General features: G+C 41.3%; 1 protein-coding gene across 1 annotated transcript in view; it reads right to left on the bottom strand.

Moving 5' to 3' along the window:
• TSPAN8 (tetraspanin 8) overlaps positions 1 to 17,159 on the bottom strand; it is a 36,929-nt gene extending 19,770 nt beyond the window's left edge. The window contains exon 1 of the mRNA XM_083366197.1: positions 17,111 to 17,159. The gene's annotated coding sequence lies outside the window, so the exon portion shown is untranslated. The remainder of the gene's footprint in view (positions 1 to 17,110) is intronic.
• Between the last annotated feature and the right edge of the window lie 566 nt (positions 17,160 to 17,725).

The raw sequence follows: 17,725 nt of genomic DNA on the forward strand, positions 1-17,725 counted from the left end.
GCAGGTGCTTAGTAGGAAAACTGTCACTTATAAACATAAGGCTGTTTGTCATCAAACACGTAAACATAAAAAAGTGCAAGTGGATTAAACTATTATTATAATAATAATAATAATAATAATAATAATAATAATAATAATAATAAGAAGAAGAAGAAGAAGAAGAAGAAGAAGAAGAAGAAGAAGAAGAAGAAGAAGAAGAAGAAGAAGAAGAAGAAGAAGAAGAAGAAGAAGAAGAAGAAGAAGAAGAAGAAGTTGGAGGGGACCTTGGAGGTCATCTAGTCCAACCCCCTGCTAAGGCAGGAAACCCTATACCATTTCAGACAAATGGCTGTCCAGTCTCTTCTTAAAAACTTCCAGTGTTGGAGCATTCACAACTTCTGGAGGCAGGTTGTTCCACTGGTTAATTGTTCTAACTGTGAGGAAGTTTCTCCTTAGTTCTAGGTTGCTTCTCTCCTTGATTAGTTTCCATCCATTACTTCTTGTCCTGCTTTCAGGTGCTTTGGAGAATAGCTTGACTCCCTCTTCTTTGGGGCAGCCCCTGATTCCAGCAACCATTCCCTATTTTCCTAATTCACTTTTTCACTTTTCCTAATTCACTCTAAAGCTTTCCCTGCGCAGAGCCTTAAGTAACACAAGCTGCCTGCAATTAGTGCAGGTTCGCATCCCACCAGACTCAAGGTTGACTCAGCTTTCCATCCTTCCAAGGTAGGTAAAATGAGGACCCAGATTGTTGGGAGCAATAAGCTGACTTTGTAATAATGCTGCTTGTGTGGGGGGGTGAAAGCCCTAATAAACATATACACAGGCATATACACAGAATGAAGGCTATTGCTAAGCACATTGATTTGTGCTTTAAATTGTAAGCCACCCTGAGTCTTCGGAGAAGGGCAGGATATAAATGGGATTTTAAAAAAAAAGACCAAATGGGAGATCCGCTCCAGGTTTTCCAGCCAGCCCGCCCAGTTCCTGAGTCAAATGTGTCCTTACAGCTAAGCTGGTGCTCTGGCTGCTGCCTTCCCCACCTGCCTTTCCATTTGGGATATACTACAGCTGCTCTTCAACTTTAGAAGGAAAGACGCCCAGACCCCAATCTGTAAAAAATCACAGACTGCAGCTTCTTCTCCAATTGGTCCCGCTTTCCCTGCACAGACTAAATGGTAGATCCGCTCCAGGTTTTCCAGCCAGCCCTGTCCCTAAATTTTCAGCACCCGGCATATAAGACGACCCCTGACTTTTGAGAAGATTTTCATGGGTTAAAAAGTAGTCTTATACGCCAGAAACTACGGTAGTTAATTTTTAAAAATATAAAAAAATTGCTGGAACTGGGCAAAAATCTTCTTGGTTACAGCCACCAGTTGCTTCTAAACCAGGAGCTGTGAGGCACAGAGACCCTAAAGTGCAAACCAATTTTATCTTGATTAATGCTAGTTCATTCTGAGTCAACCATGAAACCTCATTGGAATAGGTAGGCCTTTGAGCCCAAAATCACTCCATCTTGCTGGGATTGGGTCTCAACCTGTTCTTCCCATTCCAGAACCTGTCAGCCACCAGGTACCTGGCAGCACTTTGACACTGTGGGAAGTAAGCCCCCCCCCCCAGAGAAAGAAATATTTTTGGAAATATTAAAAAGGCAGGATATTATATTTCCACAAAGGATTTTAAATGCAGAAACCAACACCCCTCCCCCCTAAGTCTTTATGCCCCAAACAGAAACCAGGTCTGCAGAAATGCAGATGCGATAATCTTGTCAGAAAGACTGGAGTCAGGAAACTGGGATTAGGAAGAAAGATCCCTAGAATCAACAATCCCTCACACCAAAAATCTAAGAGTCATCAGCCCCAGCCCCAGGAAAGCAGAATATGACCTTTGGGACATAATAGGATTAACCCACCACCATCAGAATACCAGAAAGGCACACTCAGACTCAGGTCACAGTTCATGCCACAGGAACAACTCCAAACAAAAGGCTCAAGAAGGTGTAAAACCCCACCACTCCCTACTACATGTGCTTTTTCTCTTTTCTTCCAGAGCCATCTTCCTGTCTGGCTCTCCTCTTAAATAAACTGCAACCTTCTTTCTAAAGCAGTTCACCATGTTGTTTATTCCCGGCTTGGACTGAACCATGATGAAGACTTTTCCTTCAACAACACCATCACTTATTTGGCCATGTGTCAAGATGTAGAGTTATAAAAACCTAACCCCACATTGACAGATTATCCCACCCAGAGATTTCATGTGCATTTGAATAGGAGCGGAGAGAGTATCAAGTCTTGTGGCATTTCTTACTTGAAGGACTTAGAGCTCAATCTCTATTATAGAAAATTTCTCACAAAAATTCTTTAAATAACCTTCCTGCCCATCACTCCCCCAGAGTGTGTAGAGCCAAATAACAGATCTAGAGGGTAGCCTCTACAATGTGTCAAACTCGTGAACCACATCTGATTCCTTTCCCAGAGAACTCCTCAAATGTTGAAATCCTCAAAGACAAGTAGCCTCAAGAATTGTACCACCAACCTCCCAATGAGACTCAGCAACACAAGAGGGGAAGCTGTTCTGTCACACAAAAGACAATACAAGAGCAGCATTCCAACCTTAGAGACCAACTTTACTAGTAAGGCCTTACACCCAGTTGTCTGTGGGACAGTGATCTTTAATCTCCCAAATGACAATGCCATTCCACCTTCCTTCCCCTTAGTTTGTGGCTATGAAAGACTTAATTGAGCATATCCCAAGAGGGGAAATGCCCCTGCTTCCAACCACATTTAGATAGTGTAAGATGAGGCAACCTTTACTTTAGTCCAGACATGTCAAACTCGTGACGTCATGTGACGTCGTGCGACGTATCGGAACTTTCTCCCTGTTGCTGGCAATGGGGTGGGCGCAGTTTCCTCATGATGCATCCGGCCCACAGGCCAGCAGTTTGACACCCCTGCTTTAGGCAGACTTGGCATTCAACAACAGGAGCTGGATACCAGGATACCACCCTAATGGAACAAATAGTTAAAATGGAATCTCTATTGCAGGATTCATGTCATTCTTCCAGGATAAGTTACACAGGAAAGACAACTAGATAAGCTAAGGCTACATTAACTTGCAAGTAACTACATATAACTACCCTGCATATCTGTGGATGAATTAAGACACAAAGAGGCGAATGGCATAATTGCCATAAATATGTGAAAGGAATAAAATATTATTCAGAAATTCCTAATGAGTCTAAAGGACATTAGAAGAAGCCACCTGAAAATCCTAAGTAATAATGATTGTCTCTCTATCTCATCTAAAAGTTGACAAGTACAAATGTAACAAGCTGAAAACGCTAGCTTACCTAAACCGCAAGCAAAGGAAATACAGAAATAACTATAGGAGCCGAGCAATGGTGATAGATAGAATGTGTACAAAGGGGCTTCCTGGGACATGGGAGGGACAGTGGTTTAAGGTGGTCCAGCTAGTTTATCAGATGATTAGGGAAGGGGCGCTGAGTGCAATAGGGGAGGGGGGAATCTGCATCGGGGATAGGATATAAAAATGTGTCAAACAGCTCTGTAAGGTGGGACTGAACTCCTGTGTGGGTTTCAGTTCACCAAGCCTTTGCAAACGCTTCTTTTTACATAAAAACTTTTTTACTGAATTCCAAGTGAGTTTGTTTGTTTTGGGATTTTGAGCCACGTTCCTAAGAACTTGGGGGCTCATCCGGGATATCCAAACAGTCCCTGGATCACCAGGAGTGGCCACCCCTAAGGAGACAGGCGCCATGTCGATTTTGATGGTTTCCTGAAAGGTGACCACCCCGGCCCAGTACCCATGAAGAACCAGATGCTAAATAGTGGATTCCAGGAACAAAAGAAGTCAGGTCATTTTTTTTAATGCCCCGAGGGTCCTGGGAGACTGGCAAGACATACACGCCCAGCAAGGTGTGAATGTCCTGAGGGTCTGAAAGGACTGGCAAGGCAAGGAGAAGAGTCAAGTACCAATTGCCAGGAAACTGTGCACAAACCCAGGTAAGAAAATCAGGGCATTTTCATAGTTACCTGGGCAGCTGGGTGAGTAGGCTGGTGTGAATCTGAGACCTGTGAGAGGATGAATGAGATGCCCCGAGAGCCATAAAGGCTGGCAAGGCAGAGTGAGAGCGGACTCCTTTGACCGGAAAAGGAGGAAACAGCTTGGTGAAGCGTAAAGGGGTCTCACAAGGTCAACAACGATAACAGAATCAGATGGTAACCACTGATGGGTAAGAGACTGTCCAAGAAGCCACAAAAGGATCAAAGAGGGGACTCCCAAGATCAGGGAAGAGGAACTAAAGATGAGGGAAAGGGAGAGAATGTTTTCATCCCTCCTCACAGTCTCCTGGGAAAGATCCTGGCTGGATGGAATCATCCTCCTTATAGTAGAATGGTAAAAGATTTAGATAAAGACCTGATGATTCAATATTGTTATTTTATTTGGGGACAAAAACAAATAGATGAGGGAACTCAGTGGCCACAGTTAGGTAATTTTAATTACTTCATTTGAGGGTAAGGTTGGCAGAATAAACTATATACTTGAGGTAAAAGTAAAAGTATTATGATAAAGTATTGCTGTTTTAAATGCTAGCAGGATGGGATGGAGTCATCTGGAAAATACACCTGAGATAAGAGTAAAGGTAGCATGACTCAATATTGTTATTTTGAGTGGACAAGAAATCCTATTAAAAGCATTAGTGCATTTTGCTCAAAATATGGAAGTTTTAAAAATTGGCTATGTCATGCACTAAACATATAGTTTAATAAAAGAAGTTTACATGCCTGTTGGACCCCAGGTACTATATAGTCCATTTTTGTTAGAGGAGTGTGGAGGTAGTGTATGTGTGTCTGTCTGTGTTGTGTCTAATAATAATAATTAATAAAAAGGCCTTACTTAAAAACAAAGAAAGAGATTTGTTGCTAAAAAAAAAGTAGCCCATTGGCTTTTGAACAGCTCCTTGAAATTATAATAATAGTTATTGGTTTGTCAGGAGAAAGTATGAAATGAAATATCTGTATGTGAAAGTGTTTATGCAAGCAGTTTGAATGGAAGTGAATGTGTGGATATGCTGATCCTGTTTCTCTGTGTGTGTGTGTGTGAGAGAGAGAGAGTGTGAGCTCTTTCCCCCCTGACTATGAAAGAAACAATAAACTGCAGATTTTTTGTTGTTTAAGCGTTTGCACGAGGAGTCTCATGGAGGATGTGTGAGAGACTTCATGGAAAATGCATGTGAAAAAGAGAAAACTATTTTGTTAGTGGTGAGATTTTCATGTAATTTCTTCTTATTTTCCTGTCTCTACCCCGCCCCCTGGCTGTGTTGCTTCAAGATCAAGAGAGAGAGAAAGGAAAAGGGGGGGGGGGTCTGATCTTTTTAACTATTTTTTTTTCTCTGCTTAGAATTCTGGTTTGAAGAAGGTGGGGTGGATGTAAAATTTAATGTTTTAACCTACTTAAGGGAAATTTGTTTCCATCTGAATGGAATCTGATTAAATTGAAATTTGACTAAATTTATATTAAAAGCAAAGAGTTGATACTAAATGACATGTTTATAAAGCAGTGGTGTAGCGTGGGTTGTCAGCACCTGGGGCAAAGCAAGTAATTTGCGCCCCCTAACCGCACCGCACGCCTGGCACCCCCCCCCCCTCCACAGTGGGCGGCGACCCGGCGGCTCGGATCGGATTCGCACAGCCAGCACTGCAGTGAGAGAGAGTGAGTGAGCCAGGCAGGGGCAGAGAGCTGCGAGTGCGACCGCGCCCCCCCAGATGTTGCACCCGGTGCGCCCGGCCCCCCCTGCACCCCCCACGCTACGCCACTGTTATAAAGAATTAGATACTGGGGCTGTTTTCTGCTTTGTCTTTTCTCAGCAAGCAAGGATTGTTAGCCCCGACACCTCCATTGGAGTTTGCTGTCCACAAGTTTCAGCCTGGTGATTGGGTCCTGATAAAAAGCTGGTGCGAAGAAAAACTTACTTCAGCCTGGGGTCCCTACCAAGTCCTCCTAACAACTGAAACAGCAGTTCAAAAGAAAGAAAAAGAGTGGAGCGAAAAGAGTGGAAAATAATTCCTGGAGAAGACCCTCTTGGAATAAAAATTTACAGAAACCTGATGTGGTCATTGTGGGGTGAAGAAATAATAGCCTGGGTTTGTTTGTGATTTTTCTCATTGCAGGAGTAGCAGCTTTCTGGCTTTTTCAATCTGAGTGGTGGCCTATGTTATTCCATCCAAGGACTCCAGAAGAAGCTGTGGACCTCCGCATTCTACAAACTTCTACATAATGTGTTGGTTCTGTGATTGCAATGGTGTCACTGAATGTTGTTCTTATCACTATTGTGATTGTGGACAGTCTGTCCCTGTGAAGAAACGTGTGACACAGTAATAGCGGAGGATTGGTTAAAAATATGTAAAGGTCTGACATCAACAGACTCTTTAGCCCACTTACCCAATTATAGGAGAAATTGAAATTTAGGCAGCAGAAACACAACCTGAGTTAAATTCAATTATATTGGGAGATAGTGATATTCAAATTCTATGGGATATAGAATGGATAGATTTAAGGTGTATACAGGCTAATCAAACATAAGAGGACTGGTACAGAGATTAAGAGAAAATGCCATTAATAAAATAATGTTTTTAGGAGAACCCCCACCATATAAAAATGAGAAAATGATGTGTCTGAGGGATAATGAGGAGGAAGAATAACAAGAAAGTGAGATACTGGAAAATCCCAGAGAGGTAGAAGAAGAACTATCAGAATGGATGTGAACCCCTTTATAACTGGGATCACTATAACTTAGGCTTGCTTGCCGACATATAACTATAAAATGTAACACATATATGAAAAGTGTATTTTTGAATTATTTATAAATTTCTGAAAGGATAAAGAAAAGAAAGGGTGGATTGAAAGCAATAAAATATTATTCAGAAATTTCTAACGAGTCTAAAGGACTTTAGAAGAAGCCACCTGAAAATCCTAAGTAATAATGATTGTGTTAAGTCGTGGGCTCTTGGGAGCAGGAATGATGACACAAGGCTGAATACAGGATAACTCATACTTCTATTTTTGTTGGAACTGTACTGGAACTTGGGCCGCAACCAGCCACAATATATAGTCTAGCCCAGACATGTCAAACTCGCGACGTCACATGATGTTGCGCAACGTATTGGAACTTTTTCCCCATTGCTGGCAATTGGGGTAGGCGCGGTTTCTTCATGACGCATCCGGCCCACGGGCCAACAGTTTGACACTCCTGGTCTAGCCCCTAGGCGGCAGCCAATAGGTTTGAACCCACTTTTGCCGCCTGGGGCTAACCAATTGCAAGACCGGAGACGGCTTGTCTGGGTTGTTGGAGAGCCGTTAGCTGCTCCAGCAACGCACGTGGTGTAACACCACAAGCCCAATACATAACAGATTATCTCCCTTATCTCATCTAAAAGTTGACAAGTACAAATGTGACAAGCTGAAAATGCTAGCTAATCTAAACCGCAAGCAAAGGAAATACAGAAATAACTATAGGAACTGAGCTTTGTTAACAGAAAATTTGATGGTGATAGATAGAATGTGTACAAAGGGGCTTCCTGGAACATGGGAGGGACAGTGGTTTTAGGTGGTCCGAATAGTTTATTGGATGATTAGGGAAGGGGCATTGAGTGTGATAAGGGACGGGGAAATCTGTGTCAGGGATAGGATATAAAAATGTGTCAAACAGCTCTGTAAGCTGTGACTGAACTCCTGTGTGGGTTTCAGTTCACCAAGCCTTTGCAAACGCTTCTTTTTAAATAAAAACTTTGTTACTGGAATTCCAAGTGAGTTTGTTTGTTTTGGGATATTGAGCCATATTCCATACATATGGAATCTTTTGACAATTGGGGTCCATTTACCACCTTCATTACAAAACTGTTCTTTGTTACTTTCTCATGAAAGATGCTATGATGTTGTGTTAAAAGCTGTTTTAATTTGCATTTACACTAGAAACTTTCTTGAGAGTATTTGTGTCATATGTAAACTTATGACATACACACATACATACACATATGTCTATAAAACCACCAATGTAAAACAGATTGGTATATATATATCTTTAAAAGCTAAGACAGAGCCTTTGCTGACATTCCTTTTAAGTCTCTTTCTCTCACTCCACACAAACCAACCGAGTTGAAGAGATTGTTTTTGCCAGATGTGATTACTTCCAAAAACCTTCTGAAATGAGACAGAAGATGGCCTAAAATTAGACTGAAGTTGAATGTGAACTATTTAATGGTTGGATAATGACCACTACCCTGCAGCACAGTTATTAATTTTTGACTGACATTTCAGATATAAGACAATGCTATAGCACTATGGCATTTCTATGTGATAAGCAATGTTAAGTTGCAGTGTATGTTCTAGGACATCAAACCTTGCTTTAAGCATGTAGATATAATGATATGAATCCTCATATAAGTATCTTCATATAAAAATGAAAGACTGATTCTTTAAAATCAATTTTGGTCCAATTTAAATAAAACTAGACATGAAATATGATAGACCTGAATAGTCAATATGGGTTATGATAAACAAAGACGTCATCTTGAATTGGAAGAAAATATATCTATTCAAAGGTAATCGGCATGTTCAAAGTCTATGAAAAGCTTTTTGTTCTATGCTTTCCCATTCATATGAATTATATTCCTTTATTGTAGCACCATCACTAAATAAACATGCATAACAAAGTGTATGAACCCAGTAGGGATTTGCTGTTTTTTAAAAAAATCTGACCTCTCCCAAAAGAGCATATTAATTTATATCTAGTTTGCCAGAAAGTGTTGTAGTAAAACTAAAACCAACAGATATTTCTATACAGATTTATATAAAGAATAATTCCTCTATTCCTGTTTTATCTGTTTTTATTTTTCTTACTTATTTTTATGTTTCATTTGTTGTGTTGTTACTTAAACTCTCTTCCTTGTTACAGATTCAGACTTCCAAAGTTAGGGCATGTAACTTTGCTGACTAATATTTAGCCTCAAAGACTAATGGACAGTTTTATCCTTGATGATGTAAGTTGATATTCCTGGAGAGTTTACTTACTGGGAAAGGGAGTCAAGAAATGTTTTAGATTATTTTCTTGTTTTATGTAATCTTAATGTGGTCAATTTCTTGGTAATCAATAATCATCTAAAGAGTGATGACCTATGGTACTGCTACTAAGATATTTTTATAGATATTCATCGCCAGAAGAATTTTTTTACCCTATGTCTTTGCTAATAATCAATTCATCAATTTAGATGCTCCCCCTAAGATGCAAAAGCCGATAATTACCTTGTGTTAGATATGGCAGCTGGACTTCATTCTACCTATTCTGCAGAAAAAAGTTAATAACTTAAAGCGTCTACAAGACTGACACTGTTTGCTAAAGGCTTTTGAATGAAACAAACTGGCACGCAAATGAGGCTGTATAGATCAGTTATCCAGTTAGAAAAGGGAAGGGCCTTCTGAGCAAAGGTTCATGGTCTGAACCAGAATTAAATGTTTATTAAGTTTGCAGAAAATCATGAGCTACAGTAGGTCAAATTTCTAGTCCAACTGCTGTACATCTGTCTGGTTCATTCTTAAATATATTAAGCTGGAAAATGCACAATCAGATTTCTTCAAGCTATGTTTCAGTAGTTTTAAGTGCCTAACTCAGCACTCTGACTTGAAGTGGGTCTGATCAAAGTTGGAACTTAAGCTTTATTCTTATTGATCAATTATTGACTTAAGCTAGAGACCTGGTGCCTTTTACCTTAGTATATGAGTACATGTACAATAAGTTTCATGTCAATTTTCACCTAATACAGTATATCTACCTATAAAATTTTGAAAAGTTAAATAAAACATTGGACTTTTTTTTTTAACTGTGCCCACCAACCAGACTTGGATAAGCTAACGGTGGTTAACTTGGTGGATTTTTAGTCTTTTCCAACTGGATAGATGTTTATCTATTTAACGACTCTCAAGCAGCAAAAGGCATTTATGTTAGCTCCTTTTAATGTTTCTAAGCAGTCTTAGAAGGTAAATATTGTAATATTCATCTGGAGGCCTGTATTTTTACTAATAGATCAGAGAGCTGTATTACATCTCATTTCTTTTGGCAGATATAGATTCAGGTGTATTTGTGGGCAACTTCTGTTCTATGCTTATATAGCAAACAAATTATCCTTTTGGATTTGGCTCATAATGAACTGCTAGGCCCAGAATTTTATTTGGCATAGCTCTTTTGCTATATTTTCATCTTGTAGTGCTTTGATTTTATGCTGCCCAAAGGCTGTATTTAAAAATACCACTCTTTTAAAAGTATTTCTCAAACATGATGCCATATAAATGAAATACATGCCTTCATACATTCAAACCCCACCTCTGTTCTCTTATGTTTCAGAGTAATCTTTCTGTACGAGAAACCATTCATACCCATATTGACATTAGAGCTCAGAATGTTTGAACTGTATGATATTGCCAGCAAACAAATGTCTCACTTCCTTTCAAGTGCCTTCCAGTTGGTCAAGGTCAACTGTCAAACATAAGGAAGTTTCTCCTAGTGGTTATGTCATACTTGATGGAATCAGATATTTCTGGGCCATAAGGACAAAGTAAGTAAAGAACAATTACACTTTCCTCTATTGAAATCCTTACTGAAAATGATTCTTAGCTATTTACTATTCTCCTGTAAAACTGCTGGTCAAAAAATAAACCAAGTCCTGATATCAGAGAAGCTAATGTTAATACAAGGAAAGGATAATAATTATCAATCTTTTAATTAGGTCACATGCTAGGTTAATAAAATGAAAGAGTACATGGCTGGATGTTTGTATATTCCTTTTATTTATTTATTTATTTTATTTTATTGTACTTATATACCGCCCTTTCCCGAAGGACTCAGGGCGGTTTACAGGGTGATTAAAAACAAAAAATACAAAAGTTAAAAACCATTAAAAAATTATATCAATCCCTGACAAATAAAAACCCCAATTAAAAATTAAAATTAAGATTCTCAGCCTGGGCCAAAGACCTCGAAGAACCAGGTCTTCAGGTCCCGGCGGAATGAACGGAGGTCGGGGGCAGTCCTAAGCTCCACTGGCAGCTGGTTCCAGAGGGCAGGCGCACCCACTGAGAAGGCCCTCCACCTGGGTGTTATCCGCCGGCAATCTTTTACCGGCGGCACCCTGAGAAGACCCTCCCTGTGGGAGCGCACTGGACGAAGGGAGCTCAATGCCGGCAGCAGGTGTTCCCTCAGATATCCCGGACCCTCACCATTTAGGGCTTTATAGGTCATCACCAGCACCTTGAATCTCACCCGGAGGGCAACCGGAAGCCAATGCAGCTTGCGGAGTAGAGGTGTTGCATGGGAGTATCAGGAAACCCCCATCACAACTCGCGCAGCCGCATTCTGCACCAGCTGAAGCCTCCGAGTGGTCCTCAAGGGCAGCCCCATGTAGAGAGCATTGCAGTAGTCTAAACGGGAGGTCACGAGCGCATGAGTGACTGTGCGTAGGGCATCTCAGTCCAGGTAGGGTCGCAACTGGCGCACCAGGCGAACCTGGGCAAAAGCCCCCCTGGTCACGGCTCCTATATGGTCTTCAAAATTGAGCCGTGAATCCAGGAGGACGCCCAAGTTGTGAGCCCTATCAACGGGGGGTAACACCTCACCCCCCATCGTTAAAGGTGGAATGGTCTGGTTAACCCAAGATGCCGATATGCACAGCCACTCAGTCTTGGCAGGATTGAGACGAAGCCTGTTTCTCCCCATCCAGACCTGGACTGCCTCCAGGCAAAGGGACATCACGGCGAGTGCCTCCCACTCCCAACCCCCTGAGACGCCGCAGTAGGATACCATGGTCGATGGTATCAAAAGCCGCTGAGAGATCTAATAGGACTAGGACAGAGGAGCAACCCCTGTCCCGAGCCCACCAGAGATCATTCACCAGCGCGACCAATGCCATCTCCGTGCTGTGTCCGGGCCGATTGGTACGTGTCCAGATAATCGGTTTCCTCCAGGAAGAGAGGAAGCTGATGCGCCACCACTCTCGACAACCTTCGCCAAAAAGCAAAGGTTGGAGACTGGACGATAATTATTTAAAACAGCCAGGTCCAGGGAAGGCTTTTTGAGGAGGGGTCTCACCACCGCCTCCTTCAAGGAGGCATGGAAGACACCCTCCTTCAAAGGAGCAGTTATTACTGCCTGGAACCAGCCTCGTGTCTCCTCCCGGGCCGCATAAATCAGCCAAGAGGGGCACAGATCCAACAAACAGGTGGTGGTGCTCAGCCTCCCCATGATCCTGTCCACATCATCAGGAGAAACAGGATCGAACTCAGTCCAGATAACATGCTCAAGACCGTCCGATTCCTCCACATCAGACTCTGCCCAGTCAGAGTCCAGACCGGCCCAGATCTGAGTGATTTTGTCCACCAGATGATGACTAAACTCCTCGGCTCGTCCCTGTAAGGGATCCTCCCTCACCTCCTGGTTAAGGAGGGAGCGAGTCATCCTAAACAGGGCGGCCGGGCGATTATCTGCGGACGCGATGAGGGTAGTGAAGTAATTAGACTTCGCCATTTTCATTGCCACAAGATAAGACCTTATAAAGGTTCTTAACTGCAATCGGTCAGATTCTGATCGGCTGGACCTCCAACCACTCTCTAGACCCCGTCTCCGACGCTTCATCTCCCGGAGCTCCGCAGAGAACCATGGAGCCCGACGGGATCTGCACCAGGTCAGAGGTCGCAAGGGTACAACACAGTCAAGTGCCCCGGTGGCCGCCCTTTCCCAGGCATCCACCAAGGCATCAACTGGGCTGTGGGTGAGGGTGATGGGTATAGACCCAAGTGCCATCTGGAACCATTCCGGGTCCATTAGGCGCCAGGGGCGGAACCATCTGGTCGGTTCTGCTACCCAGCGGTGGGGGGTGGCATAACGGAAGACCAGCCGCAGGAGATGATGATCTGACCATGACAGGGGAACAATGGTTGGAGAACCCCCTCCCAGATCATCCCACCACTGTCCAGACAGGAACACCAGGTCGAGAGTGTGACCCCCCACATGAGTCAGGCCCTGAATTACTTGGGTCAGGCCCATGGCCATCATGGAAGTCATGAACTCCTGAGCTAACTCAGACGACCCTCCCAGTGAAGGCAGGTTGAAGTCACCCAGAACTATAAGCCTGGAGAACTCCACCGCCAACCCTGAGAGGGTATCGAGCAGCTCGGGCAGGGCTGTTGCCACACAGCTGGGCGCCAGGTATGTGAGCAACAGGCCCAACTGAGCCCAAGGGCCACATCTCAGGAGGAGGGACTCACTCCCGGCCATCTGGACAATGGTGGTCTCCCGTGGGCATAAAGTCTCCCGGACAACCACCGCCACCCCACCACCCCTTCCCTGAGCCCACGGCTGGTGTAGCACATGGAAACCTGGAGGGCATAACTCGGTCAGAGGAACACCTCCCTCCGAGCCCAACCAAGTCTCCATGATGCACGCCAGATCCGCACATTCTTCCTCAATCAAGTCCTGGATGAGGGGAGCCTTGTTAACGACGGATCTGGCGTTAAAATAAACATAAAATAAAATAAAATAAATAAATCCTGAAACTTTAAGCTTGCAAGGATTTTGTAAAATTTCATTTGGCTTGTATGATTTCAGACATTGCTTTCATTAAACATTCAGTTAATTTTAAATGCAATCTGCCTTGGTGGAGCAGTGGGCTAATGCCTCCTTAAGTAACACCAGCTGCCTGCAATTAGTGCAGGTTCGCATCCCACCAGGCTCAAGGTTGACTCAGCCTTCCATCCTTCTGAGGTAGGTAAAATGAGGACCCAGATTGTTGGGGGCAATTAAGCTGACTTTGTAATAATGCCGCTTGGGGGTGTGTGAAAGCCCTAATAAGCAGGCATATACATAGAATGAAGGCTACTGCTAAGCTTGTAAGCCGCCCTGAGTCTTCGGAGAAGGGCGGGATATAAATGGAATTAAAATAAATAAATAAATAAAATAAATAAATCTAACCATACAAAAAACTTGATCGTTGATTAATTAAACAAAATGTTTGCTATTTGCAAGTATATCCAAAAATATTATTGATTTTTGGATAATTGTGTTAAGACCAAAAAGCATTCTTAAATATGTCAGTAATAAAAGCAGATTTTTATTTCAGTTGAATTTAACTTTGAGCAAGTAGGAACTGTAAACACTCTGAGAAGCAATTTAATACTGGGTGAAATATAGTTTTATGTAATTTTATATATGTATATGTAACAATATCTTGAGTTTTATTCAAAAAGAAGCCAAAATAAGGAGAATATTAAAATGAGAATCACAGCACACTGGGCAGTTAAATTCTTTATAATGTAATTGTGACAAAAAATATTTTGTCTTCTGATTTGTTATTTACTATCAGTAACTGTAAAGCCTTTTTTTACCTCTAGTCTGTCCACATTCAAAGATTTGAACTGTGGAGCATAAACTCCCATATACATGTACATATACATATACATATACATATACATATACATATACATATACATATACATATACATGGAAATACAAGAGAGAAAGGGTAAGTTGTTGTAACTGTTTCTCAATATTAGCAACTTTAAGATGTGACAGCTTCAACTCCCAGAATGCATGTTGGCTGCAGAATTCTGGGAGTTGAAGTCCACACATCTTAACATTGTTAAAGCTTAAAAATACTATAATAGATTGTCAGAAAAAAATAATATTTTCTCTTGTGTAGTATTCTAATTGGAATTTCCTTAAGTGCAATGATATCTGTGTCATCAGTCCTCAATCTAGCATTAAAGTGCTGGAGCAAAACTTGATCTCTAGTCTTTTTTCCTGACATGGAAACATTTCTTATTTTTGCAAATTATGTATTAATCCTATAAACTCTATAAATCTCTGCCTAATGTTATCTTCATTCCAATCCCAAATATTAGACATGTCTTCTGGAAATGCTCCAAATCTTTAGATGGAATTATGTTGAAAGGGGTGATTTTTAATTTTAAACAGCAGAGATTCAGATTAGAATTGTGCGTATATGTGCCGAGAGGAAAAATGGAAGTCATTTCTTTCCTCCTCCCCCCCCCGCCCCCATGTTTTCTGACATTTGATATTCTTTATTTTTTCTATCTCTTTATTTCTTTTTTCTCTTTTATATTTACTATATTGTTTTATTTGAATCTAACCATTTTAAAAAGCACTACAATGGAAGGAATATCTATATAAATATTCAGCATCTTTGAATGTGTGCAACTAAGACCCAGAATTATAACCTCAGATAGCTTTCCCTCCCTGTTAAAAGTAAAGGTTCCCCTGTTCAGTCATATCTGACTCTAGGGCATGGTGTTCATCTCTGTTTCTTAGCTGAGGCAGCCAGCGTTGTCTGAAGACAATTTCCATGGTCATGCGGCCAACATTGCTATATGCCAAAGGTGCATGGAATGCTGTTACCTTCCCACAGAAATGGTACCTTTTAATCTACTCGCATTTGCATGCTTTCGAGCTGCTAGCTGGGCAGGAGCTGGGGCAAACAACAGGAACTCACCCCATTGCACAGCACTCAGATCTCAAATCCAGGCTGTCAGCTCTCCAGCTGACAAGTAAGCATCTTTAACTGCTGAGCCATCATGCCCCTATCCCATTCTGTTGCCAAAGGCGTTATTTTTTACAGCCCACTGCTACTCTCACCCAGCTATTTTCAGAAGCATGAAACGAAGCGGATGTTCTACATAAGTTAAGAGAGTAAGGCTAGCAGGACTCTCCTTATGAAAGGAAGTGGATGCAGTTTATATAACTGCCATTTTTCTTTTGTTCTGTCCATAGGCAACTTCTAGTAGATTCCATAAGAGTCACATGCGGTTTTCAACACCAAAAGATTGGGCACACAATTTGCAATTCCCTTAAGCCCTTTAAAACGTTTTTGTAAATTCTAAACTCCGAAGTGTTTGAAATGAAAGCTTACTCAGTACATGGGGAAGAAGCATAATTAAAGTTTACTTAAGAAAATTATTTTAAATTGCATTTAAACTTTTGTCCTGAGCCTCACCATGTTATACAACTGTGGTCCATGGAATATTACATTCAGTTCTTGATCTGAAAAGGTTGGAACGTTCTGCTTAAATGAGTATCTCTGCCAGCCAGTTATGATCCTGTGGAATTTTATTTTCATCACAGACTACGGTAGTATTGCTGCTCAGATACATGTTCCATATAAGAACAATCTAAGCACTGGCCAGATCCTCTTGCTTTATTGCATGGAAAACCATGTCAATGGAAAAAATAGAAAGCATTTGATGTGTTTATTTTTTTTAATGTATCCCCTGTCTTTCTGCTTAATTAAGCACTCAAAACAACTTTCAATTAAAATTTACAAAAAACATCTACAAATACACAATCTGCATGTATGTTCATGATTGAAATAACAGTTGGATGTAGGATTGTACATTTCTGTGTCTCAACAAATCATCTAGCAGTAAACAAAGCTTGACTTTGCATATAGGGCATCCTATTTCATAAATGATTGAACTGACCACCCATCAGGCATGGCTTAGCAAAATTATTCTAGTCTAATTCACTGCTAAACTAGAGTCTTTTCAACATGTGAACAAATTAAGCACCTAAACCTGTGCCCAAAGATTGCATGCCCAACACAAAAATCAATAAACAATTCATAACAAGCATGCACAAAATATTCAAGTAATGGGAGAAATAATTGCCACTGAAAATAAACTTATGTTCAGTGAAATTCTCTCTTCACATACTTTGTTTAGTGAGTTTCTGATTGTTTAGATTGTATGGTCTCCATATTTATGACAAGCCACATTTTGCCAAATAAAACTGTTGATTAGGTACAAGCTACAACAAATAAAAATAAATCTGAGTCAGCTGGAAAAAATGTGTGTTTTCCATTTAACTAAACTATTGCGGTAAATGTAGAAAGTTGAAGCATTAATGGAAAACTTGTAGCACTATAACAAATCTTTCATAGTGACACTACTCTTTCTATAAGAGTACATTTTCTTGTATATTCATTTTCAAAGCTTTAAAAAGAAATCCAAACCAAATCAAAATGCTGATCAAGGGCAGAAAAAAAATATTGCTTACCAGTGCAGAGTATGTTGATTTCTTACATTAAACCTCCCATTCTAAAAAAAACCAGTCACCTCAGAGTGCAAGAAAAAAGCATAAAGAGAAAATACTATGCAGGAAATCAGTTCAACAACAAGAAATTAGTACAACGAATACTGACCACAACTTCCTGTGATTGTGAACACTCTTTCTCGTTATTGTGGGCTTACCAGCAATAGCTTCTAATTGCTGCCCTAGAGCTTTTAGTGTAATAATTAAGTACCCTCTAAGCCATGGGTGTCAAACTCGCCACATCACGTGATGTGTCACGACGTATCACAACTTTTTTTGCATTGCCGGAGCTGGGGTGGGCGTGGCCTCTGCATGATGCAACCGGCCCGCAGGCTGGCAGTTTGATACCCCTGCTCTAAGCTTTGGGGGAAATTGAAAATAGCAGCAAGCTTTCCAAGCTCAGTCATTCTACAGATAGAGACCAGAAGGGATGGTGTGGTTCTGTCATGGCAGCTGGAGTCCCTAGTGCTGAATCCTAATGGCCCACCAAGTCCAAAATGCTACTCTATATCCAATGGGCAATCAGATGGATTTAGGAAATTGCACAATCATGGCTAATAGCCTTCTCATGCTTCCAAA

The sequence above is a fragment of the Vipera ursinii genome (genome assembly GCF_947247035.1).
Source record: "Vipera ursinii genome assembly, chromosome: 6".
NCBI lineage: Eukaryota > Metazoa > Chordata > Lepidosauria > Squamata > Viperidae > Vipera > Vipera ursinii.